Raw genomic sequence first — 25,181 nt, 5'->3', positions numbered from 1 at the left:
ACACCAGAGGCAGGCCAACCTTTTGCTGCTCTCTGCGTCCTCGCCATTCCTCCCAACACTTGCCTGCGGGCTCAACTCAGGCAGGCGGCTTGGTCGGGCCATTCAGCTGCTGCAGCTTTGACGGGCCTTTGCAACGCAGCACGGTTGTGTGCCTTGGCGTGCTGCACTTTGATGGGCACGCCAGCTGGCCCGTGTGGCCGCAAGCCAGTGTGTCGGCAGGACGTTCTCTCTCCTAGCCTGAAGGCGCCGCATGAATGCAAGTTGTGGCATTGGGGCTGGTGTGGAAAGCGAAGGAAGAGAGAGCTGGCTTGCATTGCCTGCCTGACCCTTGTGCTGGCTGTGCTGAGAGAAGTGCGCAGCGTTGCAATGTGGAAAGGCAGCAGCGTGCAGGCGGCAGGCTGGTGTGAGGTAGGCGGGGCTTGCAGTTTTCCTTGAGGAGGTGGAGAAGAAAAAAGAGAGCTCGGTGGGGATGGCATGAAGGGGAGCGAGTATCAGGCATATAGGCTAGAATTAGCAGGAGAAGGAGAGAAAGAGGAGGAGAAGTAGAAGTAGAAGTAGAAAAAGAGAGAGAAAAAATTGAAAACAACCGGAAAGAAGAAGTGGCGAGGGTGCTAGGGTGGCCAGCTTGAATAGGCGAGAAGACGGTGCTGCAGATGCCTACGGCCATACTAGTCTGAAAACGCCTGATCTCGTCTGATCTCGGAAGCTAAGCAGACTCAGGCCTGGTTAGTACTTGGATGGGAGACCGCCTGGGAATACCAGGTGCAGTAGGCTTTTGCGGCCAGCAGTGACTGCTCACGCCAAGCACTCTCCACACCAGAGGCAGGCCAACCTTTTGCTGCTCTCTGCGTCCTCGCCATTCCTCCCAACACTTGCCTGCGGGCTCAACTCAGGCAGGCGGCTTGGTCGGGCCATTCAGCTGCTGCAGCTTTGCCGGGCCTTTGCAACGCAGCACGGTTGTGTGCCTTGGCGTGCTGCACTTTGATGGGCACGCCAGCTGGCCCGTGTGGCCGCAAGCCAGTGTGTCGGCAGGACGTTCTCTCTCCTAGCCTGAAGGCGCCGCATGAATGCAAGTTGTGGCATTGGGGCTGGTGTGGAAAGCGAAGGAAGAGAGAGCTGGCTTGCATTGCCTGCCTGACCCTTGTGCTGGCTGTGCTGAGAGAAGTGCGCAGCGTTGCAATGTGGAAAGGCAGCAGCGTGCAGGCGGCAGGCTGGTGTGAGGTAGGCGGGGCTTGCAGTTTTCCTTGAGGAGGTGGAGAAGAAAAAAGAGAGCTCGGTGGGGATGGCATGAAGGGGAGCGAGTATCAGGCATATAGGCTAGAATTAGCAGGAGAAGGAGAGAAAGAGGAGGAGAAGTAGAAGTAGAAGTAGAAAAAGAGAGAGAAAAAATTGAAAACAACCGGAAAGAAGAAGTGGCGAGGGTGCTAGGGTGGCCAGCTTGAATAGGCGAGAAGACGGTGCTGCAGATGCCTACGGCCATACTAGTCTGAAAACGCCCGATCTCGTCTGATCTCGGAAGCTAAGCAGACTCAGGCCTGGTTAGTACTTGGATGGGAGACCGCCTGGGAATACCAGATGCAGTAGGCTTTTGCGGCCAGCAGTGACTGCTCACGCCAAGCACTCTCCACACCAGAGGCAGGCCAACCTTTTGCTGCTCTCTGCGTCCTCGCCATTCCTCCCAACACTTGCCTGCGGGCTCAACTCAGGCAGGCGGCTTGGTCGGGCCATTCAGCTGCTGCAGCTTTGCCGGGCCTTTGCAACGCAGCACGGTTGGGTGCCTTGGCGTGCTGCACTTTGATGGGCACGCCAGCTGGCCCGTGTGGCCGCAAGCCAGTGTGTCGGCAGGACGTTCTCTCTCCTAGCCTGAAGGCGCCGCATGAATGCAAGTTGTGGCATTGGGGCTGGTGTGGAAAGCGAAGGAAGAGAGAGCTGGCTTGCATTGCCTGCCTGACCCTTGTGCTGGCTGTGCTGAGAGAAGTGCGCAGCGTTGCAATGTGGAAAGGCAGCAGCGTGCAGGCGGCAGGCTGGTGTGAGGTGGGCGGGGCTTGCAGTTTTCCTTGGGGAGGTGGAGAAGAAAAAAGAGAGCTAGGTGGGGACGGCATGAAGGGGAGCGAGTATCAGGCATATAGGCTAGAATTAGCAGGAGAAGGAGAGAAAGAGGAGGAGAAGTAGAAGTAGAAGTAGAAAAAGAGAGAGAAAAAATTGAAAACAACCGGAAAGAAGAAGTGGCGAGGGTGCTAGGGTGGCCAGCTTGAATAGGCGAGAAGACGGTGCTGCAGATGCCTACGGCCATACTAGTCTGAAAACGCCCGATCTCGTCTGATCTCGGAAGCTAAGCAGACTCAGGCCTGGTTAGTACTTGGATGGGAGACCGCCTGGGAATACCAGGTGCAGTAGGCTTTTGCGGCCAGCAGTGACTGCTCACGCCAAGCACTCTCCACACCAGAGGCAGGCCAACCTTTTGCTGCTCTCTGCGTCCTCGCCATTCCTCCCAACACTTGCCTGCGGGCTCAACTCAGGCAGGCGGCTTGGTCGGGCCATTCAGCTGCTGCAGCTTTGCCGGGCCTTTGCAACGCAGCACGGTTGTGTGCCTTGGCGTGCTGCACTTTGATGGGCACGCCAGCTGGCCCGTGTGGCCGCAAGCCAGTGTGTCGGCAGGACGTTCTCTCTCCTAGCCTGAAGGCGCCGCATGAATGCAAGTTGTGGCATTGGGGCTGGTGTGGAAAGCGAAGGAAGAGAGAGCTGGCTTGCATTGCCTGCCTGACCCTTGTGCTGGCTGTGCTGAGAGAAGTGCGCAGCGTTGCAATGTGGAAAGGCAGCAGCGTGCAGGCGGCAGGCTGGTGTGAGGTAGGCGGGGCTTGCAGTTTTCCTTGAGGAGGTGGAGAAGAAAAAAGAGAGCTCGGTGGGGATGGCATGAAGGGGAGCGAGTATCAGGCATATAGGCTAGAATTAGCAGGAGAAGGAGAGAAAGAGGAGGAGAAGTAGAAGTAGAAGTAGAAAAAGAGAGAGAAAAAATTGAAAACAACCGGAAAGAAGAAGTGGCGAGGGTGCTAGGGTGGCCAGCTTGAATAGGCGAGAAGACGGTGCTGCAGATGCCTACGGCCATACTAGTCTGAAAACGCCCGATCTCGTCTGATCTCGGAAGCTAAGCAGACTCAGGCCTGGTTAGTACTTGGATGGGAGACCGCCTGGGAATACCAGGTGCAGTAGGCTTTTGCGGCCAGCAGTGACTGCTCACGCCAAGCACTCTCCACACCAGAGGCAGGCCAACCTTTTGCTGCTCTCTGCGTCCTCGCCATTCCTCCCAACACTTGCCTGCGGGCTCAACTCAGGCAGGCGGCTTGGTCGGGCCATTCAGCTGCTGCAGCTTTGCCGGGCCTTTGCAACGCAGCACGGTTGGGTGCCTTGGCGTGCTGCACTTTGATGGGCCCGCCAGCTGGCCCGTGTGGCCGCAAGCCAGTGTGTCGGCAGGACGTTCTCCTAGCCTGAAGGCGCCGCATGAATGCAAGTTGTGGCATTGGGGCTGGTGTGGAAAGCGAAGGAAGAGAGAGCTGGCTTGCATTGCCTGCCTGACCCTTGTGCTGGCTGTGCTGAGAGAAGTGCGCAGCGTTGCAATGTGGAAAGGCAGCAGCGTGCAGGCGGCAGGCTGGTGTGAGGTAGGCGGGGCTTGCAGTTTTCCTTGAGGAGGTGGAGAAGAAAAAAGAGAGCTCGGTGGAGATGGCATGAAGGGGAGCGAGTATCAGGCATATAGGCTAGAATTAGCAGGAGAAGGAGAGAAAGAGGAGGAGAAGTAGAAGTAGAAGTAGAAAAAGAGAGAGAAAAAATTGAAAACAACCGGAAAGAAGAAGTGGCGAGGGTGCTAGGGTGGCCAGCTTGAATAGGCGAGAAGACGGTGCTGCAGATGCCTACGGCCATACTAGTCTGAAAACGCCCGATCTCGTCTGATCTCGGAAGCTAAGCAGACTCAGGCCTGGTTAGTACTTGGATGGGAGACCGCCTGGGAATACCAGGTGCAGTAGGCTTTTGCGGCCAGCAGTGACTGCTCACGCCAAGCACTCTCCACACCAGAGGCAGGCCAACCTTTTGCTGCTCTCTGCGTCCTCGCCATTCCTCCCAACACTTGCCTGCGGGCTCAACTCAGGCAGGCGGCTTGGTCGGGCCATTCAGCTGCTGCAGCTTTGCCGGGCCTTTGCAACGCAGCACGGTTGGGTGCCTTGGCGTGCTGCACTTTGATGGGCCCGCCAGCTGGCCCGTGTGGCCGCAAGCCAGTGTGTCGGCAGGACGTTCTCCTAGCCTGAAGGCGCCGCATGAATGCAAGTTGTGGCATTGGGGCTGGTGTGGAAAGCGAAGGAAGAGAGAGCTGGCTTGCATTGCCTGCCTGACCCTTGTGCTGGCTGTGCTGAGAGAAGTGCGCAGCGTTGCAATGTGGAAAGGCAGCAGCGTGCAGGCGGCAGGCTGGTGTGAGGTGGGCGGGGCTTGCAGTTTTCCTTGGGGAGGTGGAGAAGAAAAAAGAGAGCTAGGTGGGGACGGCATGAAGGGGAGCGAGTATCAGGCATATAGGCTAGAATTAGCAGGAGAAGGAGAGAAAGAGGAGGAGAAGTAGAAGTAGAAGTAGAAAAAGAGAGAGAAAAAATTGAAAACAACCGGAAAGAAGAAGTGGCGAGGGTGCTAGGGTGGCCAGCTTGAATAGGCGAGAAGACGGTGCTGCAGATGCCTACGGCCATACTAGTCTGGAAACGCCCGATCTCGTCTGATCTCGGAAGCTAAGCAGACTCAGGCCTGGTTAGTACTTGGATGGGAGACCGCCTGGGAATACCAGGTGCAGTAGGCTTTTGCGGCCAGCAGTGACTGCTCACGCCAAGCACTCTCCACACCAGAGGCAGGCCAACCTTTTGCTGCTCTCTGCGTCCTCGCCATTCCTCCCAACACTTGCCTGCGGGCTCAACTCAGGCAGGCGGCTTGGTCGGGCCATTCAGCTGCTGCAGCTTTGCCGGGCCTTTGCAACGCAGCACGGTTGGGTGCCTTGGCGTGCTGCACTTTGATGGGCACGCCAGCTGGCCCGTGTGGCCGCAAGCCAGTGTGTCGGCAGGACGTTCTCCTAGCCTGAAGGCGCCGCATGAATGCAAGTTGTGGCATTGGGGCTGGTGTGGAAAGCGAAGGAAGAGAGAGCTGGCTTGCATTGCCTGCCTGACCCTTGTGCTGGCTGTGCTGAGAGAAGTGCGCAGCGTTGCAATGTGGAAAGGCAGCAGCGTGCAGGCGGCAGGCTGGTGTGAGGTGGGCGGGGCTTGCAGTTTTCCTTGGGGAGGTGGAGAAGAAAAAAGAGAGCTAGGTGGGGACGGCATGAAGGGGAGCGAGTATCAGGCATATAGGCTAGAATTAGCAGGAGAAGGAGAGAAAGAGGAGGAGAAGTAGAAGTAGAAGTAGAAAAAGAGAGAGAAAAAATTGAAAACAACCGGAAAGAAGAAGTGGCGAGGGTGCTAGGGTGGCCAGCTTGAATAGGCGAGAAGACGGTGCTGCAGATGCCTACGGCCATACTAGTCTGAAAACGCCCGATCTCGTCTGATCTCGGAAGCTAAGCAGACTCAGGCCTGGTTAGTACTTGGATGGGAGACCGCCTAGGAATACCAGGTGCAGTAGGCTTTTGCGGCCAGCAGTGACTGCTCACGCCAAGCACTCTCCACACCAGAGGCAGGCCAACCTTTTGCTGCTCTCTGCGTCCTCGCCATTCCTCCCAACACTTGCCTGCGGGCTCAACTCAGGCAGGCGGCTTGGTCGGGCCATTCAGCTGCTGCAGCTTTGCCGGGCCTTTGCAACGCAGCACGGTTGTGTGCCTTGGCGTGCTGCACTTTGATGGGCACGCCAGCTGGCCCGTGTGGCCGCAAGCCAGTGTGTCGGCAGGACGTTCTCTCTCCTAGCCTGAAGGCGCCGCATGAATGCAAGTTGTGGCATTGGGGCTGGTGTGGAAAGCGAAGGAAGAGAGAGCTGGCTTGCATTGCCTGCCTGACCCTTGTGCTGGCTGTGCTGAGAGAAGTGCGCAGCGTTGCAATGTGGAAAGGCAGCAGCGTGCAGGCGGCAGGCTGGTGTGAGGTAGGCGGGGCTTGCAGTTTTCCTTGAGGAGGTGGAGAAGAAAAAAGAGAGCTCGGTGGGGATGGCATGAAGGGGAGCGAGTATCAGGCATATAGGCTAGAATTAGCAGGAGAAGGAGAGAAAGAGGAGGAGAAGTAGAAGTAGAAGTAGAAAAAGAGAGAGAAAAAATTGAAAACAACCGGAAAGAAGAAGTGGCGAGGGTGCTAGGGTGGCCAGCTTGAATAGGCGAGAAGACGGTGCTGCAGATGCCTACGGCCATACTAGTCTGAAAACGCCTGATCTCGTCTGATCTCGGAAGCTAAGCAGACTCAGGCCTGGTTAGTACTTGGATGGGAGACCGCCTGGGAATACCAGGTGCAGTAGGCTTTTGCGGCCAGCAGTGACTGCTCACGCCAAGCACTCTCCACACCAGAGGCAGGCCAACCTTTTGCTGCTCTCTGCGTCCTCGCCATTCCTCCCAACACTTGCCTGCGGGCTCAACTCAGGCAGGCGGCTTGGTCGGGCCATTCAGCTGCTGCAGCTTTGCCGGGCCTTTGCAACGCAGCACGGTTGTGTGCCTTGGCGTGCTGCACTTTGATGGGCACGCCAGCTGGCCCGTGTGGCCGCAAGCCAGTGTGTCGGCAGGACGTTCTCTCTCCTAGCCTGAAGGCGCCGCATGAATGCAAGTTGTGGCATTGGGGCTGGTGTGGAAAGCGAAGGAAGAGAGAGCTGGCTTGCATTGCCTGCCTGACCCTTGTGCTGGCTGTGCTGAGAGAAGTGCGCAGCGTTGCAATGTGGAAAGGCAGCAGCGTGCAGGCGGCAGGCTGGTGTGAGGTAGGCGGGGCTTGCAGTTTTCCTTGAGGAGGTGGAGAAGAAAAAAGAGAGCTCGGTGGGGATGGCATGAAGGGGAGCGAGTATCAGGCATATAGGCTAGAATTAGCAGGAGAAGGAGAGAAAGAGGAGGAGAAGTAGAAGTAGAAGTAGAAAAAGAGAGAGAAAAAATTGAAAACAACCGGAAAGAAGAAGTGGCGAGGGTGCTAGGGTGGCCAGCTTGAATAGGCGAGAAGACGGTGCTGCAGATGCCTACGGCCATACTAGTCTGAAAACGCCCGATCTCGTCTGATCTCGGAAGCTAAGCAGACTCAGGCCTGGTTAGTACTTGGATGGGAGACCGCCTGGGAATACCAGATGCAGTAGGCTTTTGCGGCCAGCAGTGACTGCTCACGCCAAGCACTCTCCACACCAGAGGCAGGCCAACCTTTTGCTGCTCTCTGCGTCCTCGCCATTCCTCCCAACACTTGCCTGCGGGCTCAACTCAGGCAGGCGGCTTGGTCGGGCCATTCAGCTGCTGCAGCTTTGCCGGGCCTTTGCAACGCAGCACGGTTGTGTGCCTTGGCGTGCTGCACTTTGATGGGCACGCCAGCTGGCCCGTGTGGCCGCAAGCCAGTGTGTCGGCAGGACGTTCTCTCTCCTAGCCTGAAGGCGCCGCATGAATGCAAGTTGTGGCATTGGGGCTGGTGTGGAAAGCGAAGGAAGAGAGAGCTGGCTTGCATTGCCTGCCTGACCCTTGTGCTGGCTGTGCTGAGAGAAGTGCGCAGCGTTGCAATGTGGAAAGGCAGCAGCGTGCAGGCGGCAGGCTGGTGTGAGGTGGGCGGGGCTTGCAGTTTTCCTTGGGGAGGTGGAGAAGAAAAAAGAGAGCTAGGTGGGGACGGCATGAAGGGGAGCGAGTATCAGGCATATAGGCTAGAATTAGCAGGAGAAGGAGAGAAAGAGGAGGAGAAGTAGAAGTAGAAGTAGAAAAAGAGAGAGAAAAAATTGAAAACAACCGGAAAGAAGAAGTGGCGAGGGTGCTAGGGTGGCCAGCTTGAATAGGCGAGAAGACGGTGCTGCAGATGCCTACGGCCATACTAGTCTGAAAACGCCCGATCTCGTCTGATCTCGGAAGCTAAGCAGACTCAGGCCTGGTTAGTACTTGGATGGGAGACCGCCTGGGAATACCAGGTGCAGTAGGCTTTTGCGGCCAGCAGTGACTGCTCACGCCAAGCACTCTCCACACCAGAGGCAGGCCAACCTTTTGCTGCTCTCTGCGTCCTCGCCATTCCTCCCAACACTTGCCTGCGGGCTCAACTCAGGCAGGCGGCTTGGTCGGGCCATTCAGCTGCTGCAGCTTTGCCGGGCCTTTGCAACGCAGCACGGTTGTGTGCCTTGGCGTGCTGCACTTTGATGGGCACGCCAGCTGGCCCGTGTGGCCGCAAGCCAGTGTGTCGGCAGGACGTTCTCTCTCCTAGCCTGAAGGCGCCGCATGAATGCAAGTTGTGGCATTGGGGCTGGTGTGGAAAGCGAAGGAAGAGAGAGCTGGCTTGCATTGCCTGCCTGACCCTTGTGCTGGCTGTGCTGAGAGAAGTGCGCAGCGTTGCAATGTGGAAAGGCAGCAGCGTGCAGGCGGCAGGCTGGTGTGAGGTAGGCGGGGCTTGCAGTTTTCCTTGAGGAGGTGGAGAAGAAAAAAGAGAGCTCGGTGGGGATGGCATGAAGGGGAGCGAGTATCAGGCATATAGGCTAGAATTAGCAGGAGAAGGAGAGAAAGAGGAGGAGAAGTAGAAGTAGAAGTAGAAAAAGAGAGAGAAAAAATTGAAAACAACCGGAAAGAAGAAGTGGCGAGGGTGCTAGGGTGGCCAGCTTGAATAGGCGAGAAGACGGTGCTGCAGATGCCTACGGCCATGCTAGTCTGAAAACGCCCGATCTCGTCTGATCTCGGAAGCTAAGCAGACTCAGGCCTGGTTAGTACTTGGATGGGAGACCGCCTGGGAATACCAGGTGCAGTAGGCTTTTGCGGCCAGCAGTGACTGCTCACGCCAAGCACTCTCCACACCAGAGGCAGGCCAACCTTTTGCTGCTCTCTGCGTCCTCGCCATTCCTCCCAACACTTGCCTGCGGGCTCAACTCAGGCAGGCGGCTTGGTCGGGCCATTCAGCTGCTGCAGCTTTGCCGGGCCTTTGCAACGCAGCACGGTTGGGTGCCTTGGCGTGCTGCACTTTGATGGGCCCGCCAGCTGGCCCGTGTGGCCGCAAGCCAGTGTGTCGGCAGGACGTTCTCCTAGCCTGAAGGCGCCGCATGAATGCAAGTTGTGGCATTGGGGCTGGTGTGGAAAGCGAAGGAAGAGAGAGCTGGCTTGCATTGCCTGCCTGACCCTTGTGCTGGCTGTGCTGAGAGAAGTGCGCAGCGTTGCAATGTGGAAAGGCAGCAGCGTGCAGGCGGCAGGCTGGTGTGAGGTGGGCGGGGCTTGCAGTTTTCCTTGGGGAGGTGGAGAAGAAAAAAGAGAGCTAGGTGGGGACGGCATGAAGGGGAGCGAGTATCAGGCATATAGGCTAGAATTAGCAGGAGAAGGAGAGAAAGAGGAGGAGAAGTAGAAGTAGAAGTAGAAAAAGAGAGAGAAAAAATTGAAAACAACCGGAAAGAAGAAGTGGCGAGGGTGCTAGGGTGGCCAGCTTGAATAGGCGAGAAGACGGTGTTGCAGATGCCTACGGCCATACTAGTCTGAAAACGCCCGATCTCGTCTGATCTCGGAAGCTAAGCAGACTCAGGCCTGGTTAGTACTTGGATGGGAGACCGCCTGGGAATACCAGGCTTTTGCGGCCAGCAGTGACTGCTCACGCCAAGCACTCTCCACACCAGAGGCAGGCCAACCTTTTGCTGCTCTCTGCGTCCTCGCCATTCCTCCCAACACTTGCCTGCGGGCTCAACTCAGGCAGGCGGCTTGGTCGGGCCATTCAGCTGCTGCAGCTTTGCCGGGCCTTTGCAACGCAGCACGGTTGGGTGCCTTGGCGTGCTGCACTTTGATGGGCACGCCAGCTGGCCCGTGTGGCCGCAAGCCAGTGTGTCGGCAGGACGTTCTCCTAGCCTGAAGGCGCCGCATGAATGCAAGTTGTGGCATTGGGGCTGGTGTGGAAAGCGAAGGAAGAGAGAGCTGGCTTGCATTGCCTGCCTGACCCTTGTGCTGGCTGTGCTGAGAGAAGTGCGCAGCGTTGCAATGTGGAAAGGCAGCAGCGTGCAGGCGGCAGGCTGGTGTGAGGTGGGCGGGGCTTGCAGTTTTCCTTGGGGAGGTGGAGAAGAAAAAAGAGAGCTAGGTGGGGACGGCATGAAGGGGAGCGAGTATCAGGCATATAGGCTAGAATTAGCAGGAGAAGGAGAGAAAGAGGAGGAGAAGTAGAAGTAGAAGTAGAAAAAGAGAGAGAAAAAATTGAAAACAACCGGAAAGAAGAAGTGGCGAGGGTGCTAGGGTGGCCAGCTTGAATAGGCGAGAAGACGGTGCTGCAGATGCCTACGGCCATACTAGTCTGAAAACGCCCGATCTCGTCTGATCTCGGAAGCTAAGCAGACTCAGGCCTGGTTAGTACTTGGATGGGAGACCGCCTGGGAATACCAGGTGCAGTAGGCTTTTGCGGCCAGCAGTGACTGCTCACGCCAAGCACTCTCCACACCAGAGGCAGGCCAACCTTTTGCTGCTCTCTGCGTCCTCGCCATTCCTCCCAACACTTGCCTGCGGGCTCAACTCAGGCAGGCGGCTTGGTCGGGCCATTCAGCTGCTGCAGCTTTGCCGGGCCTTTGCAACGCAGCACGGTTGTGTGCCTTGGCGTGCTGCACTTTGATGGGCACGCCAGCTGGCCCGTGTGGCCGCAAGCCAGTGTGTCGGCAGGACGTTCTCTCTCCTAGCCTGAAGGCGCCGCATGAATGCAAGTTGTGGCATTGGGGCTGGTGTGGAAAGCGAAGGAAGAGAGAGCTGGCTTGCATTGCCTGCCTGACCCTTGTGCTGGCTGTGCTGAGAGAAGTGCGCAGCGTTGCAATGTGGAAAGGCAGCAGCGTGCAGGCGGCAGGCTGGTGTGAGGTAGGCGGGGCTTGCAGTTTTCCTTGAGGAGGTGGAGAAGAAAAAAGAGAGCTCGGTGGGGATGGCATGAAGGGGAGCGAGTATCAGGCATATAGGCTAGAATTAGCAGGAGAAGGAGAGAAAGAGGAGGAGAAGTAGAAGTAGAAGTAGAAAAAGAGAGAGAAAAAATTGAAAACAACCGGAAAGAAGAAGTGGCGAGGGTGCTAGGGTGGCCAGCTTGAATAGGCGAGAAGACGGTGCTGCAGATGCCTACGGCCATACTAGTCTGAAAACGCCCGATCTCGTCTGATCTCGGAAGCTAAGCAGACTCAGGCCTGGTTAGTACTTGGATGGGAGACCGCCTGGGAATACCAGGTGCAGTAGGCTTTTGCGGCCAGCAGTGACTGCTCACGCCAAGCACTCTCCACACCAGAGGCAGGCCAACCTTTTGCTGCTCTCTGCGTCCTCGCCATTCCTCCCAACACTTGCCTGCGGGCTCAACTCAGGCAGGCGGCTTGGTCGGGCCATTCAGCTGCTGCAGCTTTGCCGGGCCTTTGCAACGCAGCACGGTTGGGTGCCTTGGCGTGCTGCACTTTGATGGGCCCGCCAGCTGGCCCGTGTGGCCGCAAGCCAGTGTGTCGGCAGGACGTTCTCCTAGCCTGAAGGCGCCGCATGAATGCAAGTTGTGGCATTGGGGCTGGTGTGGAAAGCGAAGGAAGAGAGAGCTGGCTTGCATTGCCTGCCTGACCCTTGTGCTGGCTGTGCTGAGAGAAGTGCGCAGCGTTGCAATGTGGAAAGGCAGCAGCGTGCAGGCGGCAGGCTGGTGTGAGGTGGGCGGGGCTTGCAGTTTTCCTTGGGGAGGTGGAGAAGAAAAAAGAGAGCTAGGTGGGGACGGCATGAAGGGGAGCGAGTATCAGGCATATAGGTTAGAATTAGCAGGAGAAGGAGAGAAAGAGGAGGAGAAGTAGAAGTAGAAGTAGAAAAAGAGAGAGAAAAAATTGAAAACAACCGGAAAGAAGAAGTGGCGAGGGTGCTAGGGTGGCCAGCTTGAATAGGCGAGAAGACGGTGCTGCAGATGCCTACGGCCATACTAGTCTGAAAACGCCCGATCTCGTCTGATCTCGGAAGCTAAGCAGACTCAGGCCTGGTTAGTACTTGGATGGGAGACCGCCTGGGAATACCAGGTGCAGTAGGCTTTTGCGGCCAGCAGTGACTGCTCACGCCAAGCACTCTCCACACCAGAGGCAGGCCAACCTTTTGCTGCTCTCTGCGTCCTCGCCATTCCTCCCAACACTTGCCTGCGGGCTCAACTCAGGCAGGCGGCTTGGTCGGGCCATTCAGCTGCTGCAGCTTTGCCGGGCCTTTGCAACGCAGCACGGTTGTGTGCCTTGGCGTGCTGCACTTTGATGGGCACGCCAGCTGGCCCGTGTGGCCGCAAGCCAGTGTGTCGGCAGGACGTTCTCTCTCCTAGCCTGAAGGCGCCGCATGAATGCAAGTTGTGGCATTGGGGCTGGTGTGGAAAGCGAAGGAAGAGAGAGCTGGCTTGCATTGCCTGCCTGACCCTTGTGCTGGCTGTGCTGAGAGAAGTGCGCAGCGTTGCAATGTGGAAAGGCAGCAGCGTGCAGGCGGCAGGCTGGTGTGAGGTAGGCGGGGCTTGCAGTTTTCCTTGAGGAGGTGGAGAAGAAAAAAGAGAGCTCGGTGGGGATGGCATGAAGGGGAGCGAGTATCAGGCATATAGGCTAGAATTAGCAGGAGAAGGAGAGAAAGAGGAGGAGAAGTAGAAGTAGAAGTAGAAAAAGAGAGAGAAAAAATTGAAAACAACCGGAAAGAAGAAGTGGCGAGGGTGCTAGGGTGGCCGGCTTGAATAGGCAAGAAGACGGTGCTGCAGATGCCTACGGCCATACTAGTCTGAAAACGCCCGATCTCGTCTGATCTCGGAAGCTAAGCAGACTCAGGCCTGGTTAGTACTTGGATGGGAGACCGCCTGGGAATACCAGGTGCAGTAGGCTTTTGCGGCCAGCAGTGACTGCTCACGCCAAGCACTCTCCACACCAGAGGCAGGCCAACCTTTTGCTGCTCTCTGCGTCCTCGCCATTCCTCCCAACACTTGCCTGCGGGCTCAACTCAGGCAGGCGGCTTGGTCGGGCCATTCAGCTGCTGCAGCTTTGCCGGGCCTTTGCAACGCAGCACGGTTGGGTGCCTTGGCGTGCTGCACTTTGATGGGCACGCCAGCTGGCCCGTGTGGCCGCAAGCCAGTGTGTCGGCAGGACGTTCTCTCTCCTAGCCTGAAGGCGCCGCATGAATGCAAGTTGTGGCATTGGGGCTGGTGTGGAAAGCGAAGGAAGAGAGAGCTGGCTTGCATTGCCTGCCTGACCCTTGTGCTGGCTGTGCTGAGAGAAGTGCGCAGCGTTGCAATGTGGAAAGGCAGCAGCGTGCAGGCGGCAGGCTGGTGTGAGGTGGGCGGGGCTTGCAGTTTTCCTTGGGGAGGTGGAGAAGAAAAAAGAGAGCTAGGTGGGGACGGCATGAAGGGGAGCGAGTATCAGGCATATAGGCTAGAATTAGCAGGAGAAGGAGAGAAAGAGGAGGAGAAGTAGAAGTAGAAGTAGAAAAAGAGAGAGAAAAAATTGAAAACAACCGGAAAGAAGAAGTGGCGAGGGTGCTAGGGTGGCCAGCTTGAATAGGCGAGAAGACGGTGCTGCAGATGCCTACGGCCATACTAGTCTGAAAACGCCCGATCTCGTCTGATCTCGGAAGCTAAGCAGACTCAGGCCTGGTTAGTACTTGGATGGGAGACCGCCTGGGAATACCAGGTGCAGTAGGCTTTTGCGGCCAGCAGTGACTGCTCACGCCAAGCACTCTCCACACCAGAGGCAGGCCAACCTTTTGCTGCTCTCTGCGTCCTCGCCATTCCTCCCAACACTTGCCTGCGGGCTCAACTCAGGCAGGCGGCTTGGTCGGGCCATTCAGCTGCTGCAGCTTTGCCGGGCCTTTGCAACGCAGCACGGTTGGGTGCCTTGGCGTGCTGCACTTTGATGGGCACGCCAGCTGGCCCGTGTGGCCGCAAGCCAGTGTGTCGGCAGGACGTTCTCCTAGCCTGAAGGCGCCGCATGAATGCAAGTTGTGGCATTGGGGCTGGTGTGGAAAGCGAAGGAAGAGAGAGCTGGCTTGCATTGCCTGCCTGACCCTTGTGCTGGCTGTGCTGAGAGAAGTGCGCAGCGTTGCAATGTGGAAAGGCAGCAGCGTGCAGGCGGCAGGCTGGTGTGAGGTGGGCGGGGCTTGCAGTTTTCCTTGGGGAGGTGGAGAAGAAAAAAGAGAGCTAGGTGGGGACGGCATGAAGGGGAGCGAGTATCAGGCATATAGGCTAGAATTAGCAGGAGAAGGAGAGAAAGAGGAGGAGAAGTAGAAGTAGAAGTAGAAAAAGAGAGAGAAAAAATTGAAAACAACCGGAAAGAAGAAGTGGCGAGGGTGCTAGGGTGGCCAGCTTGAATAGGCGAGAAGACGGTGCTGCAGATGCCTACGGCCATACTAGTCTGAAAACGCCCGATCTCGTCTGATCTCGGAAGCTAAGCAGACTCAGGCCTGGTTAGTACTTGGATGGGAGACCGCCTGGGAATACCAGGTGCAGTAGGCTTTTGCGGCCAGCAGTGACTGCTCACGCCAAGCACTCTCCACACCAGAGGCAGGCCAACCTTTTGCTGCTCTCTGCGTCCTCGCCATTCCTCCCAACACTTGCCTGCGGGCTCAACTCAGGCAGGCGGCTTGGTCGGGCCATTCAGCTGCTGCAGCTTTGCCGGGCCTTTGCAACGCAGCACGGTTGTGTGCCTTGGCGTGCTGCACTTTGATGGGCACGCCAGCTGGCCCGTGTGGCCGCAAGCCAGTGTGTCGGCAGGACGTTCTCTCTCCTAGCCTGAAGGCGCCGCATGAATGCAAGTTGTGGCATTGGGGCTGGTGTGGAAAGCGAAGGAAGAGAGAGCTGGCTTGCATTGCCTGCCTGACCCTTGTGCTGGCTGTGCTGAGAGAAGTGCGCAGCGTTGCAATGTGGAAAGGCAGCAGCGTGCAGGCGGCAGGCTGGTGTGAGGTCGGCGGGGCTTGCAGTTTTCCTTGAGGAGGTGGAGAAGAAAAAAGAGAGCTCGGTGGGGATGGCATGAAGGGGAGCGAGTATCAGGCATATAGGCTAGAATTAGCAGGAGAAGGAGAGAAAGAGGAGGAGAAGTAGAAGTAGAAGTAGAAAAAGAGAGAGAAAAAATTGAAAACAACCGGAAAGAAGAAGTGGCGAGGGTGCTAGGGTGGCCAGCTTGAATAGGCGAGAAGACGGTGCTGCAGATGCCTACGGCCATACTAGTCTGAAAACGCCCGATCTCGTCTGATCTCGGAAGCTAAGCAGACTCAGGCCTGGTTAGTACTTGGATGGGAGACCGCCTGGGAATACCAGGTGCAGTAGGCTTTTGCGGCCAGCAGTGACTGCTCACGCCAAGCACTCTCCACACCAGAGGCAGGCCAACCTTTTGCTGCTCTCTGCGTCCTCGCCATTCCTCCCAACACTTGCCTGCGGGCTCAACTCAGGCAGGCGGCTTGGTCGGGCCATTCAGCTGCTGCAGCTTTGCCGGGCCTTTGCAACGCAGCACGGTTGTGTGCCTTGGCGTGCTGCACTTTGATGGGCACGCCAGCTGGCCTGTGTGGCCGCAAGCCAGTGTGTCGGCAGGACGTTCTCTCTCCTAGCCTGAAGGCGCCGCATGAATGCAAGTTGTGGCATTGGGGCTGGTGTGTAAAGCGAAGGAAGAGAGAGCTGGCTTGCATTGCCTGCCTGACCCTTGTGCTGGCTGTGCTGAGAGAAGTGCGCAGCGTTGCAATGTGGAAAGGCAGCAGCGTGCAGGCGGCAGGCTGGTGTGAGGTAGGCGGGGCTTGCAGTTTTCCTTGAGGAGGTGGAGAAGAAAAAAGAGAGCTCGGTGGGGATGGCATGAAGGGGAGCGAGTATCAGGCATATAGGCTAGAATTAGCAGGAGAAGGAGAGAAAGAGGAGGAGAAGTAGAAGTAGAAGTAGAAAAAGAGAGAGAAAAAATTGAAAACAACCGGAAAGAAGAAGTGGCGAGGGTGCTAGGGTGGCCAGCTTGAATAGGCGAGAAGACGGTGCTGCAGATGCCTACGGCCATACTAGTCTGAAAACGCCCGATCTCGTCTGATCTCGGAAGCTAAGCAGACTCAGGCCTGGTTAGTACTTGGATGGGAGACCGCCTGGGAATACCAGGTGCAGTAGGCTTTTGCGGCCAGCAGTGACTGCTCACGCCAAGCACTCTCCACACCAGAGGCAGGCCAACCTTTTGCTGCTCTCTGCGTCCTCGCCATTCCTCCCAACACTTGCCTGCGGGCTCAACTCAGGCAGGCGGCTTGGTCGGGCCATTCAGCTGCTGCAGCTTTGCCGGGCCTTTGCAACGCAGCACGGTTGGGTGCCTTGGCGTGCTGCACTTTGATGGGCCCGCCAGCTGGCCCGTGTGGCCGCAAGCCAGTGTGTCGGCAGGACGTTCTCCTAGCCTGAAGGCGCCGCATGAATGCAAGTTGTGGCATTGGGGCTGGTGTGGAAAGCGAAGGAAGAGAGAGCTGGCTTGCATTGCCTGCCTGACCCTTGTGCTGGCTGTGCTGAGAGAAGTGCGCAGCGTTGCAATGTGGAAAGGCAGCAGCGTGCAGGCGGCAGGCTGGTGTGAGGTAGGCGGGGCTTGCAGTTTTCCTTGAGGAGGTGGAGAAGAAAAAAGAGAGCTCGGTGGGGATGGCATGAAGGGGAGCGAGTATCAGGCATATAGGCTAGAATTAGCAGGAGAAGGAGAGAAAGAGGAGGAGAAGTAGAAGTAGAAGTAGAAAAAGAGAGAGAAAAAATTGAAAACAACCGGAAAGAAGAAGTGGCGAGGGTGCTAGGGTGGCCGGCTTGAATAGGCAAGAAGACGGTGCTGCAGATGCCTACGGCCATACTAGTCTGAAAACGCCCGATCTCGTCTGATCTCGGAAGCTAAGCAGACTCAGGCCTGGTTAGTACTTGGATGGGAGACCGCCTGGGAATACCAGGTGCAGTAGGCTTTTGCGGCCAGCAGTGACTGCTCACGCCAAGCACTCTCCACACCAGAGGCAGGCCAACCTTTTGCTGCTCTCTGCGTCCTCGCCATTCCTCCCAACACTTGCCTGCGGGCTCAACTCAGGCAGGCGGCTTGGTCGGGCCATTCAGCTGCTGCAGCTTTGCCGGGCCTTTGCAACGCAGCACGGTTGGGTGCCTTGGCGTGCTGCACTTTGATGGGCACGCCAGCTGGCCCGTGTGGCCGCAAGCCAGTGTGTCGGCAGGACGTTCTCTCTCCTAGCCTGAAGGCGCCGCATGAATGCAAGTTGTGGCATTGGGGCTGGTGTGGAAAGCGAAGGAAGAGAGAGCTGGCTTGCATTGCCTGCCTGACCCTTGTGCTGGCTGTGCTGAGAGAAGTGCGCAGCGTTGCAATGTGGAAAGGCAGCAGCGTGCAGGCGGCAGGCTGGTGTGAGGTGGGCGGGGCTTGCAGTTTTCCTTGGGGAGGTGGAGAAGAAAAAAGAGAGCTAGGTGGGGACGGCATGAAGGGGAGCGAGTATCAGGCATATAGGCTAGAATTAGCAGGAGAAGGAGAGAAAGAGGAGGAGAAGTAGAAGTAGAAGTAGAAAAAGAGAGAGAAAAAATTGAAAACAACCGGAAAGAAGAAGTGGCGAGGGTGCTAGGGTGGCCAGCTTGAATAGGCGAGAAGACGGTGCTGCAGATGCCTACGGCCATACTAGTCTGAAAACGCCGGATCTCGTCTGATCTCGGAAGCTAAGCAGACTCAGGCCTGGTTAGTACTTGGATGGGAGACCGCCTGGGAATACCAGGTGCAGTAGGCTTTTGCGGCCAGCAGTGACTGCTCACGCCAAGCACTCTCCACACCAGAGGCAGGCCAACCTTTTGCTGCTCTCTGCGTCCTCGCCATTCCTCCCAACACTTGCCTGCGGGCTCAACTCAGGCAGGCGGCTTGGTCGGGCCATTCAGCTGCTGCAGCTTTGCCGGGCCTTTGCAACGCAGCACGGTTGTGTGCCTTGGCGTGCTGCACTTTGATGGGCACGCCAGCTGGCCCGTGTGGCCGCAAGCCAGTGTGTCGGCAGGACGTTCTCTCTCCTAGCCTGAAGGCGCCGCATGAATGCAAGTTGTGGCATTGGGGCTGGTGTGGAAAGCGAAGGAAGAGAGAGCTGGCTTGCATTGCCTGCCTGACCCTTGTGCTGGCTGTGCTGAGAGAAGTGCGCAGCGTTGCAATGTGGAAAGGCAGCAGCGTGCAGGCGGCAGGCTGGTGTGAGGTAGGCGGGGCTTGCAGTTTTCCTTGAGGAGGTGGAGAAGAAAAAAGAGAGCTCGGTGGGGATGGCATGAAGGGGAGCGAGTATCAGGCATATAGGCTAGAATTAGCAGGAGAAGGAGAGAAAGAGGAGGAGAAGTAGAAGTAGAAGTAGAAAAAGAGAGAGAAAAAATTGAAAACAACCGGAAAGAAGAAGTGGCGAGGGTGCTAGGGTGGCCAGCTTGAATAGGCGAGAAGACGGTGCTGCAGATGCCTACGGCCATACTAGTCTGAAAACGCCCGATCTCGTCTGATCTCGGAAGCTAAGCAGACTCAGGCCTGGTTAGTACTTGGATGGGAGACCGCCTGGGAATACCAGGTGCAGTAGGCTTTTGCGGCCAGCAGTGACTGCTCACGCCAAGCACTCTCCACACCAGAGGCAGGCCAACCTTTTGCTGCTCTCTGCGTCCTCGCCATTCCTCCCAACACTTGCCTGCGGGCTCAACTCAGGCAGGCGGCTTGGTCGGGCCATTCAGCTGCTGCAGCTTTGCCGGGCCTTTGCAACGCAGCACGGTTGGGTGCCTTGGCGTGCTGCACTTTGATGGGCCCGCCAGCTGGCCCGTGTGGCCGCAAGCCAGTGTGTCGGCAGGACGTTCTCCTAGCCTGAAGGCGCCGCATGAATGCAAGTTGTGGCATTGGGGCTGGTGTGGAAAGCGAAGGAAGAGAGAGCTGGCTTGCATTGCCTGCCTGACCCTTGTGCTGGCTGTGCTGAGAGAAGTGCGCAGCGTTGCAATGTGGAAAGGCAGCAGCGTGCAGGCGGCAGGCTGGTGTGAGGTGGGCGGGGCTTGCAGTTTTCCTTGGGGAGGTGGAGAAGAAAAAAGAGAGCTAGGTGGGGACGGCATGAAGGGGAGCGAGTATCAGGCATATAGGCTAGAATTAGCAGGAGAAGGAGAGAAAGAGGAGGAGAAGTAGAAGTAGAAGTAGAAAAAGAGAGAGAAAAAATTGAAAACAACCGGAAAGAAGAAGTGGCGAGGGTGCTAGGGTGGCCAGCTTGAATAGGCGAGAAGACGGTGCTGCAGATGCCTACGGCCATACTAGTCTGAAAACGCCCGATCTCGTCTGATCTCGGAAGCTAAGCAGATTCAGGCCTGGTTAGTACTTGGATGGGAGACCGCCTGGGAATACCAGGTGCAGTAGGCTTTTGCGGCCAGCAGTGACTGCTCACGCCAAGCACTCTCCACACCAGAGGCAGGCCAACCTTTTGCTGCTCTCTGCGTCCTCGCCATTCCTCCCAACACTTGCCTGCGGGCTCAACTCAGGCAGGCGGCTTGGTCGGGCCATTCAGCTGCTGCAGCTTTGCCGGGCCTTTGCAACGCAGCACGGTTGTGTGCCTTGGCGTGCTGCACTTTGATGGGCACGCCAGCTGGCCCGTGTGGCCGCAAGCCAGTGTGTCGGCAGGACGTTCTCTCTCCTAGCCTGAAGGCGCCGCATGAATGCAAGTTGTGGCATTGGGGCTGGTGTGGAAAGCGAAGGAAGAGAGAGCTGGCTTGCATTGCCTGCCTGACCCTTGTGCTGGCTGTGCTGAGAGAAGTGCGCAGCGTTGCAATGTGGAAAGGCAGCAGCGTGCAGGCGGCAGGCTGGTGTGAGGTAGGCGGGGCTTGCAGTTTTCCTTGAGGAGGTGGAGAAGAAAAAAGAGAGCTCGGTGGGGATGGCATGAAGGGGAGCGAGTATCAGGCATATAGGCTAGAATTAGCAGGAGAAGGAGAGAAAAAGGAGGAGAAGTAGAAGTAGAAGTAGAAAAAGAGAGAGAAAAAATTGAAAACAACCGGAAAGAAGAAGTGGCGAGGGTGCTAGGGTGGCCAGCTTGAATAGGCGAGAAGACGGTGCTGCAGATGCCTACGGCCATACTAGTCTGAAAACGCCCGATCTCGTCTGATCTCGGAAGCTAAGCAGACTCAGGCCTGGTTAGTACTTGGATGGGAGACCGCCTGGGAATACCAGGTGCAGTAGGCTTTTGCGGCCAGCAGAGACTGCTCACGCCAAGCACTCTCCACACCAGAGGCAGGCCAACCTTTTGCTGCTCTCTGCGTCCTCGCCATTCCTCCCAACACTTGCCTGCGGGCTCAACTCAGGCAGGCGGCTTGGTCGGGCCATTCAGCTGCTGCAGCTTTGCCGGGCCTTTGCAACGCAGCACGGTTGGGTGCCTTGGCGTGCTGCACTTTGATGGGCACGCCAGCTGGCCCGTGTGGCCGCAAGCCAGTGTGTCGGCAGGACGTTCTCTCTCCTAGCCTGAAGGCGCCGCATGAATGCAAGTTGTGGCATTGGGGCTGGTGTGGAAAGCGAAGGAAGAGAGAGCTGGCTTGCATTGCCTGCCTGACCCTTGTGCTGGCTGTGCTGAGAGAAGTGCGCAGCGTTGCAATGTGGAAAGGCAGCAGCGTGCAGGCGGCAGGCTGGTGTGAGGTGGGCGGGGCTTGCAGTTTTCCTTGGGGAGGTGGAGAAGAAAAAAGAGAGCTAGGTGGGGACGGCATGAAGGGGAGCGAGTATCAGGCATATAGGCTAGAATTAGCAGGAGAAGGAGAGAAAGAGGAGGAGAAGTAGAAGTAGAAGTAGAAAAAGAGAGAGAAAAAATTGAAAACAACCGGAAAGAAGAAGTGGCGTGGGTGCTAGGGTGGCCAACTTGAATAGGCGAGAAGACGGTGCTGCAGATGCCTACGGCCATACTAGTCTGAAAGCGCCTGATCTCGGAAGCTAAGCAGACTCAGGCCTGGTTAGTGCTTGGATGGGAGACCGCCTGGGAATACCAGGTGCAGTAGGCTTTTGCGGCCAGCAGAGACTGCTCACGCCAAGCACTCTCCACACCAGAGGCAGGCCAACATTTTACTGCTCTCTGCGTCCTCGCCATTCCTCCCAACACTTGCCTGCGGGCTCAACTCAGGCAGGCGGCTTGGTCGGGCCATTCAGCTGCTGCAGCTTTGCCGGGCCTTTGCAACGCAGCACGGTTGGGTGCCTTGGCGTGCTGCACTTTGATGGGCCCGCCAGCTGGCCCGTGTGGCCGCAAGCCAGTGTGTCGTCAGGACGTTCTCCTAGCCTGAAGGCGCCGCATGAATGCAAGTTGTGGCATTGGGGCTGGTGTGGAAAGCGAAGGAAGAGAGAGCTGGCTTGCATTGCCTGCCTGACCCTTGTGCTGGCTGTGCTGAGAGAAGTGCGCAGCGTTGCAATGTGGAAAGGCAGCAGCGTGCAGGCGGCAGGATGCCTACGGCCATACTAGTCTGAAAACGCCCGATCTCGTCTGATCTCGGAAGCTAAGCAGACTCAGGCCTGGTTAGTACTTGGATGGGAGACCGCCTGGGAATACCAGGTGCAGTAGGCTTTTGCGGCCAGCAGTGACTGCTCACGCCAAGCACTCTCCACACCAGAGGCAGGCCAACCTTTTGCTGCTCTCTGCGTCCTCGCCATTCCTCCCAACACTTACCTGCGGGCTCAACTCAGGCAGGCGGCTTGGTCGGGCCATTCAGCTGCTGCAGCTTTGCCGGGCCTTTGCAACGCAGCACGGTTGTGTGCCTTGGCGTGCTGCACTTTGATGGGCACGCCAGCTGGCCCGTGTGGCCGCAAGCCAGTGTGTCGGCAGGACGTTCTCTCTCCTAGCCTGAAGGCGCCGCATGAATGCAAGTTGTGGCATTGGGGCTGGTGTGGAAAGCGAAGGAAGAGAGAGCTGGCTTGCATTGCCTGCCTGACCCTTGTGCTGGCTGTGCTGAGAGAAGTGCGCAGCGTTGCAATGTGGAAAGGCAGCAGCGTGCAGGCGGCAGGCTGGTGTGAGGTAGGCGGGGCTTGCAGTTTTCCTTGAGGAGGTGGAGAAGAAAAAAGAGAGCTCGGTGGGGATGGCATGAAGGGGAGCGAGTATCAGGCATATAGGCTAGAATTAGCAGGAGAAGGAGAGAAAGAGGAGGAGAAGTAGAAGTAGAAGTAGAAAAAGAGAGAGAAAAAACTGAAAACAACCGGAAAGAAGAAGTGGCGAGGGTGCTAGGGTGGCCAGCTTGAATAGGCGAGAAGACGGTGCTGCAGATGCCTACGGCCATACTAGTCTGAAAACGCCCGATCTCGTCTGATCTCGAAAGCTAAGCAGACTCAGGCCTGGTTAGTACTTGGATGGGAGACCGCCTGGGAATACCAGGTGCAGTAGGCTTTTGCGGCCAGCAGAGACTGCTCACGCCAAGCACTCTCCACACCAGAGGCAGGCCAACCTTTTGCTGCTCTCTGCGTCCTCGCCATTCCTCCCAACACTTGCCTGCGGGCTCAACTCAGGCAGGCGGCTTGGTCGGGCCATTCAGCTGCTGCAGCTTTGCCGGGCCTTTGCAACGCAGCACGGTTGGGTGCCTTGGCGTGCTGCACTTTGATGGGCCCGCCAGCTGGCCCGTGTGGCCGCAAGCCAGTGCGTCGGCAGGACGTTCTCCTAGCCTGAAGGCGCCGCATGAATGCAAGTTGTGGCATTGGGGCTGGTGTGGAAAGCGAAGGAAGAGAGAGCTGGCTTGCATTGCCTGCCTGACCCTTGTGCTGGCTGTGCTGAGAGAAGTGCGCAGCGTTGCAATGTGGAAAGGCAGCAGCGTGCAGGCGGCAGGCTGGTGTGAGGTGGGCGGGGCTTGCAGTTTTCCTTGGGGAGGTGGAGAAGAAAAAAGAGAGCTAGGTGGGGACGGCATGAAGGGGAGCGAGTATCAGGCATATAGGCTAGAATTAGCAGGAGAAGGAGAGAAAGAGGAGGAGAAGTAGAAGTAGAAGTAGAAAAAGAGAGAGAAAAAATTGAAAACAACCGGAAAGAAGAAGTGGCGAGGGTGCTAGGGTGGCCAGCTTGAATAGGCGAGAAGACGGTGCTGCAGATGCCTACGGCCATACTAGTCTGAAAACGCCCGATCTCGTCTGATCTCGGAAGCTAAGCAGACTCAGGCCTGGTTAGTACTTGGATGGGAGACCGCCTGGGAATACCAGGTGCAGTAGGCTTTTGCGGCCAGCAGTGACTGCTCACGCCAAGCACTCTCCACACCAGAGGCAGGCCAACCTTTTGCTGCTCTCTGCGTCCTCGCCATTCCTCCCAACACTTGCCTGCGGGCTCAACTCAGGCAGGCGGCTTGGTCGGGCCATTCAGCTGCTGCAGCTTTGCCGGGCCTTTGCAACGCAGCACGGTTGTGTGCCTTGGCGTGCTGCACTTTGATGGGCACGCCAGCTGGCCCGTGTGGCCGCAAGCCAGTGTGTCGGCAGGACGTTCTCTCTCCTAGCCTGAAGGCGCCGCATGAATGCAAGTTGTGGCATTGGGGCTGGTGTGGAAAGCGAAGGAAGAGAGAGCTGGCTTGCATTGCCTGCCTGACCCTTGTGCTGGCTGTGCTGAGAGAAGTGCGCAGCGTTGCAATGTGGAAAGGCAGCAGCGTGCAGGCGGCAGGCTGGTGTGAGGTAGGCGGGGCTTGCAGTTTTCCTTGAGGAGGTGGAGAAGAAAAAAGAGAGCTCGGTGGGGGTGGCATGAAGGGGAGCGAGTATCAGGCATATAGGCTAGAATTAGCAGGAGAAGGAGAGAAAGAGGAGGAGAAGTAGAAGTAGAAGTAGAAAAAGAGAGAGAAAAAATTGAAAACAACCGGAAAGAAGAAGTGGCGAGGGTGCTAGGGTGGCCAGCTTGAATAGGCGAGAAGACGGTGCTGCAGATGCCTACGGCCATACTAGTCTGAAAACGCCCGATCTCGTATGATCTCGGAAGCTAAGCAGACTCAGGCCTGGTTAGTACTTGGATGGGAGACCGCCTGGGAATACCAGGTGCAGTAGGCTTTTGCGGCCAGCAGTGACTGCTCACGCCAAGCACTCTCCACACCAGAGGCAGGCCAACCTTTTGCTGCTCTCTGCGTCCTCGCCATTCCTCCCAACACTTGCCTGCGGGCTCAACTCAGGCAGGCGGCTTGGTCGGGCCATTCAGCTGCTGCAGCTTTGCCGGGCCTTTGCAACGCAGCACGGTTGTGTGCCTTGGCGTGCTGCACTTTGATGGGCACGCCAGCTGGCCTGTGTGGCCGCAAGCCAGTGTGTCGGCAGGACGTTCTCTCTCCTAGCCTGAAGGCGCCGCATGAATGCAAGTTGTGGCATTGGGGCTGGTGTGGAAAGCGAAGGAAGAGAGAGCTGGCTTGCATTGCCTGCCTGACCCTTGTGCTGGCTGTGCTGAGAGAAGTGCGCAGCGTTGCAATGTGGAAAGGCAGCAGCGTGCAGGCGGCAGGCTGGTGTGAGGTGGGCGGGGCTTGCAGTTTTCCTTGGGGAGGTGGAGAAGAAAAAAGAGAGCTAGGTGGGGACGGCATGAAGGGGAGCGAGTATCAGGCATATAGGCTAGAATTAGCAGGAGAAGGAGAGAAAGAGGAGGAGAAGTAGAAGTAGAAGTAGAAAAAGAGAGAGAAAAAATTGAAAACAACCGGAAAGAAGAAGTGGCGAGGGTGCTAGGGTGGCCAGCTTGAATAGGCGAGAAGACGGTGCTGCAGATGCCTACGGCCATACTAGTCTGAAAACGCCCGATCTCGTCTGATCTCGGAAGCTAAGCAGACTCAGGCCTGGTTAGTACTTGGATGGGAGACCGCCTGGGAATACCAGGTGCAGTAGGCTTTTGCGGCCAGCAGTGACTGCTCACGCCAAGCACTCTCCACACCAGAGGCAGGCCAACCTTTTGCTGCTCTCTGCGTCCTCGCCATTCCTCCCAACACTTGCCTGCGGGCTCAACTCAGGCAGGCGGCTTGGTCGGGCCATTCAGCTGCTGCAGCTTTGCCGGGCCTTTGCAACGCAGCACGGTTGTGTGCCTTGGCGTGCTGCACTTTGATGGGCACGCCAGCTGGCCCGTGTGGCCGCAAGCCAGTGTGTCGGCAGGATGTTCTCTCTCCTAGCCTGAAGGCGCCGCATGAATGCAAGTTGTGGCATTGGGGCTGGCGTGGAAAGCGAAGGAA

General features: G+C 57.2%; 29 non-coding genes and 2 pseudogenes across 29 annotated transcripts; all 31 read left to right on the top strand.

Moving 5' to 3' along the window:
• The first annotated feature begins 655 nt into the window (after window positions 1-655).
• LOC140413532 (5S ribosomal RNA) lies at window positions 656-774 on the top strand. The gene has a single exon (XR_011942698.1). It is a non-coding gene; the product is annotated as a 5S ribosomal RNA (ribosomal RNA).
• A 694-nt stretch (window positions 775-1,468) lies between these two features.
• LOC140414476 (5S ribosomal RNA) lies at window positions 1,469-1,587 on the top strand. The gene has a single exon (XR_011943609.1). It is a non-coding gene; the product is annotated as a 5S ribosomal RNA (ribosomal RNA).
• A 694-nt stretch (window positions 1,588-2,281) lies between these two features.
• On the top strand, window positions 2,282-2,400 carry LOC140412612 (5S ribosomal RNA). Its single transcript, XR_011941801.1, has one exon. It is a non-coding gene; the product is annotated as a 5S ribosomal RNA (ribosomal RNA).
• A 694-nt stretch (window positions 2,401-3,094) lies between these two features.
• LOC140412611 (5S ribosomal RNA) lies at window positions 3,095-3,213 on the top strand. The gene has a single exon (XR_011941800.1). It is a non-coding gene; the product is annotated as a 5S ribosomal RNA (ribosomal RNA).
• A 690-nt stretch (window positions 3,214-3,903) lies between these two features.
• Window positions 3,904-4,022, top strand: LOC140412610 (5S ribosomal RNA). Its single transcript, XR_011941799.1, has one exon. It is a non-coding gene; the product is annotated as a 5S ribosomal RNA (ribosomal RNA).
• A 690-nt stretch (window positions 4,023-4,712) lies between these two features.
• Window positions 4,713-4,831, top strand: LOC140413210 (5S ribosomal RNA). Its single transcript, XR_011942387.1, has one exon. It is a non-coding gene; the product is annotated as a 5S ribosomal RNA (ribosomal RNA).
• A 690-nt stretch (window positions 4,832-5,521) lies between these two features.
• LOC140413504 (5S ribosomal RNA) lies at window positions 5,522-5,640 on the top strand. The gene has a single exon (XR_011942671.1). It is a non-coding gene; the product is annotated as a 5S ribosomal RNA (ribosomal RNA).
• Window positions 5,641-6,334: 694 nt separating this feature from the next.
• On the top strand, window positions 6,335-6,453 carry LOC140413531 (5S ribosomal RNA). Its single transcript, XR_011942697.1, has one exon. It is a non-coding gene; the product is annotated as a 5S ribosomal RNA (ribosomal RNA).
• A 694-nt stretch (window positions 6,454-7,147) lies between these two features.
• On the top strand, window positions 7,148-7,266 carry LOC140414475 (5S ribosomal RNA). The gene has a single exon (XR_011943608.1). It is a non-coding gene; the product is annotated as a 5S ribosomal RNA (ribosomal RNA).
• Window positions 7,267-7,960: 694 nt separating this feature from the next.
• On the top strand, window positions 7,961-8,079 carry LOC140412609 (5S ribosomal RNA). The gene has a single exon (XR_011941798.1). It is a non-coding gene; the product is annotated as a 5S ribosomal RNA (ribosomal RNA).
• Window positions 8,080-8,773: 694 nt separating this feature from the next.
• LOC140413501 (5S ribosomal RNA) lies at window positions 8,774-8,892 on the top strand. The gene has a single exon (XR_011942668.1). It is a non-coding gene; the product is annotated as a 5S ribosomal RNA (ribosomal RNA).
• Window positions 8,893-9,582: 690 nt separating this feature from the next.
• LOC140415530 (5S ribosomal RNA) lies at window positions 9,583-9,702 on the top strand (annotated as a pseudogene).
• Window positions 9,703-10,382: 680 nt separating this feature from the next.
• Window positions 10,383-10,501, top strand: LOC140412607 (5S ribosomal RNA). The gene has a single exon (XR_011941796.1). It is a non-coding gene; the product is annotated as a 5S ribosomal RNA (ribosomal RNA).
• A 694-nt stretch (window positions 10,502-11,195) lies between these two features.
• On the top strand, window positions 11,196-11,314 carry LOC140412606 (5S ribosomal RNA). The gene has a single exon (XR_011941795.1). It is a non-coding gene; the product is annotated as a 5S ribosomal RNA (ribosomal RNA).
• Window positions 11,315-12,004: 690 nt separating this feature from the next.
• On the top strand, window positions 12,005-12,123 carry LOC140412605 (5S ribosomal RNA). Its single transcript, XR_011941794.1, has one exon. It is a non-coding gene; the product is annotated as a 5S ribosomal RNA (ribosomal RNA).
• Window positions 12,124-12,817: 694 nt separating this feature from the next.
• LOC140412604 (5S ribosomal RNA) lies at window positions 12,818-12,936 on the top strand. The gene has a single exon (XR_011941793.1). It is a non-coding gene; the product is annotated as a 5S ribosomal RNA (ribosomal RNA).
• A 694-nt stretch (window positions 12,937-13,630) lies between these two features.
• LOC140412602 (5S ribosomal RNA) lies at window positions 13,631-13,749 on the top strand. The gene has a single exon (XR_011941792.1). It is a non-coding gene; the product is annotated as a 5S ribosomal RNA (ribosomal RNA).
• Window positions 13,750-14,439: 690 nt separating this feature from the next.
• On the top strand, window positions 14,440-14,558 carry LOC140412601 (5S ribosomal RNA). The gene has a single exon (XR_011941791.1). It is a non-coding gene; the product is annotated as a 5S ribosomal RNA (ribosomal RNA).
• A 694-nt stretch (window positions 14,559-15,252) lies between these two features.
• On the top strand, window positions 15,253-15,371 carry LOC140412600 (5S ribosomal RNA). The gene has a single exon (XR_011941790.1). It is a non-coding gene; the product is annotated as a 5S ribosomal RNA (ribosomal RNA).
• Window positions 15,372-16,065: 694 nt separating this feature from the next.
• Window positions 16,066-16,184, top strand: LOC140412599 (5S ribosomal RNA). Its single transcript, XR_011941789.1, has one exon. It is a non-coding gene; the product is annotated as a 5S ribosomal RNA (ribosomal RNA).
• A 690-nt stretch (window positions 16,185-16,874) lies between these two features.
• On the top strand, window positions 16,875-16,993 carry LOC140412598 (5S ribosomal RNA). The gene has a single exon (XR_011941788.1). It is a non-coding gene; the product is annotated as a 5S ribosomal RNA (ribosomal RNA).
• A 694-nt stretch (window positions 16,994-17,687) lies between these two features.
• On the top strand, window positions 17,688-17,806 carry LOC140414464 (5S ribosomal RNA). Its single transcript, XR_011943597.1, has one exon. It is a non-coding gene; the product is annotated as a 5S ribosomal RNA (ribosomal RNA).
• A 694-nt stretch (window positions 17,807-18,500) lies between these two features.
• On the top strand, window positions 18,501-18,619 carry LOC140412596 (5S ribosomal RNA). Its single transcript, XR_011941787.1, has one exon. It is a non-coding gene; the product is annotated as a 5S ribosomal RNA (ribosomal RNA).
• Window positions 18,620-19,309: 690 nt separating this feature from the next.
• On the top strand, window positions 19,310-19,428 carry LOC140413589 (5S ribosomal RNA). The gene has a single exon (XR_011942752.1). It is a non-coding gene; the product is annotated as a 5S ribosomal RNA (ribosomal RNA).
• A 694-nt stretch (window positions 19,429-20,122) lies between these two features.
• Window positions 20,123-20,241, top strand: LOC140412594 (5S ribosomal RNA). The gene has a single exon (XR_011941785.1). It is a non-coding gene; the product is annotated as a 5S ribosomal RNA (ribosomal RNA).
• Window positions 20,242-20,935: 694 nt separating this feature from the next.
• Window positions 20,936-21,044, top strand: LOC140415645 (5S ribosomal RNA; annotated as a pseudogene).
• Window positions 21,045-21,479: 435 nt separating this feature from the next.
• Window positions 21,480-21,598, top strand: LOC140412593 (5S ribosomal RNA). Its single transcript, XR_011941784.1, has one exon. It is a non-coding gene; the product is annotated as a 5S ribosomal RNA (ribosomal RNA).
• A 694-nt stretch (window positions 21,599-22,292) lies between these two features.
• Window positions 22,293-22,411, top strand: LOC140413635 (5S ribosomal RNA). Its single transcript, XR_011942797.1, has one exon. It is a non-coding gene; the product is annotated as a 5S ribosomal RNA (ribosomal RNA).
• A 690-nt stretch (window positions 22,412-23,101) lies between these two features.
• Window positions 23,102-23,220, top strand: LOC140412592 (5S ribosomal RNA). The gene has a single exon (XR_011941783.1). It is a non-coding gene; the product is annotated as a 5S ribosomal RNA (ribosomal RNA).
• Window positions 23,221-23,914: 694 nt separating this feature from the next.
• On the top strand, window positions 23,915-24,033 carry LOC140413387 (5S ribosomal RNA). The gene has a single exon (XR_011942557.1). It is a non-coding gene; the product is annotated as a 5S ribosomal RNA (ribosomal RNA).
• A 694-nt stretch (window positions 24,034-24,727) lies between these two features.
• On the top strand, window positions 24,728-24,846 carry LOC140412591 (5S ribosomal RNA). Its single transcript, XR_011941782.1, has one exon. It is a non-coding gene; the product is annotated as a 5S ribosomal RNA (ribosomal RNA).
• The last annotated feature ends 335 nt before the right edge of the window (window positions 24,847-25,181 follow it).

This window comes from Scyliorhinus torazame, chromosome 4 (genome assembly GCF_047496885.1).
Source record: "Scyliorhinus torazame isolate Kashiwa2021f chromosome 4, sScyTor2.1, whole genome shotgun sequence".
NCBI lineage: Eukaryota > Metazoa > Chordata > Chondrichthyes > Carcharhiniformes > Scyliorhinidae > Scyliorhinus > Scyliorhinus torazame.
This window is presented reverse-complemented; position numbering and strand designations above follow the sequence as displayed.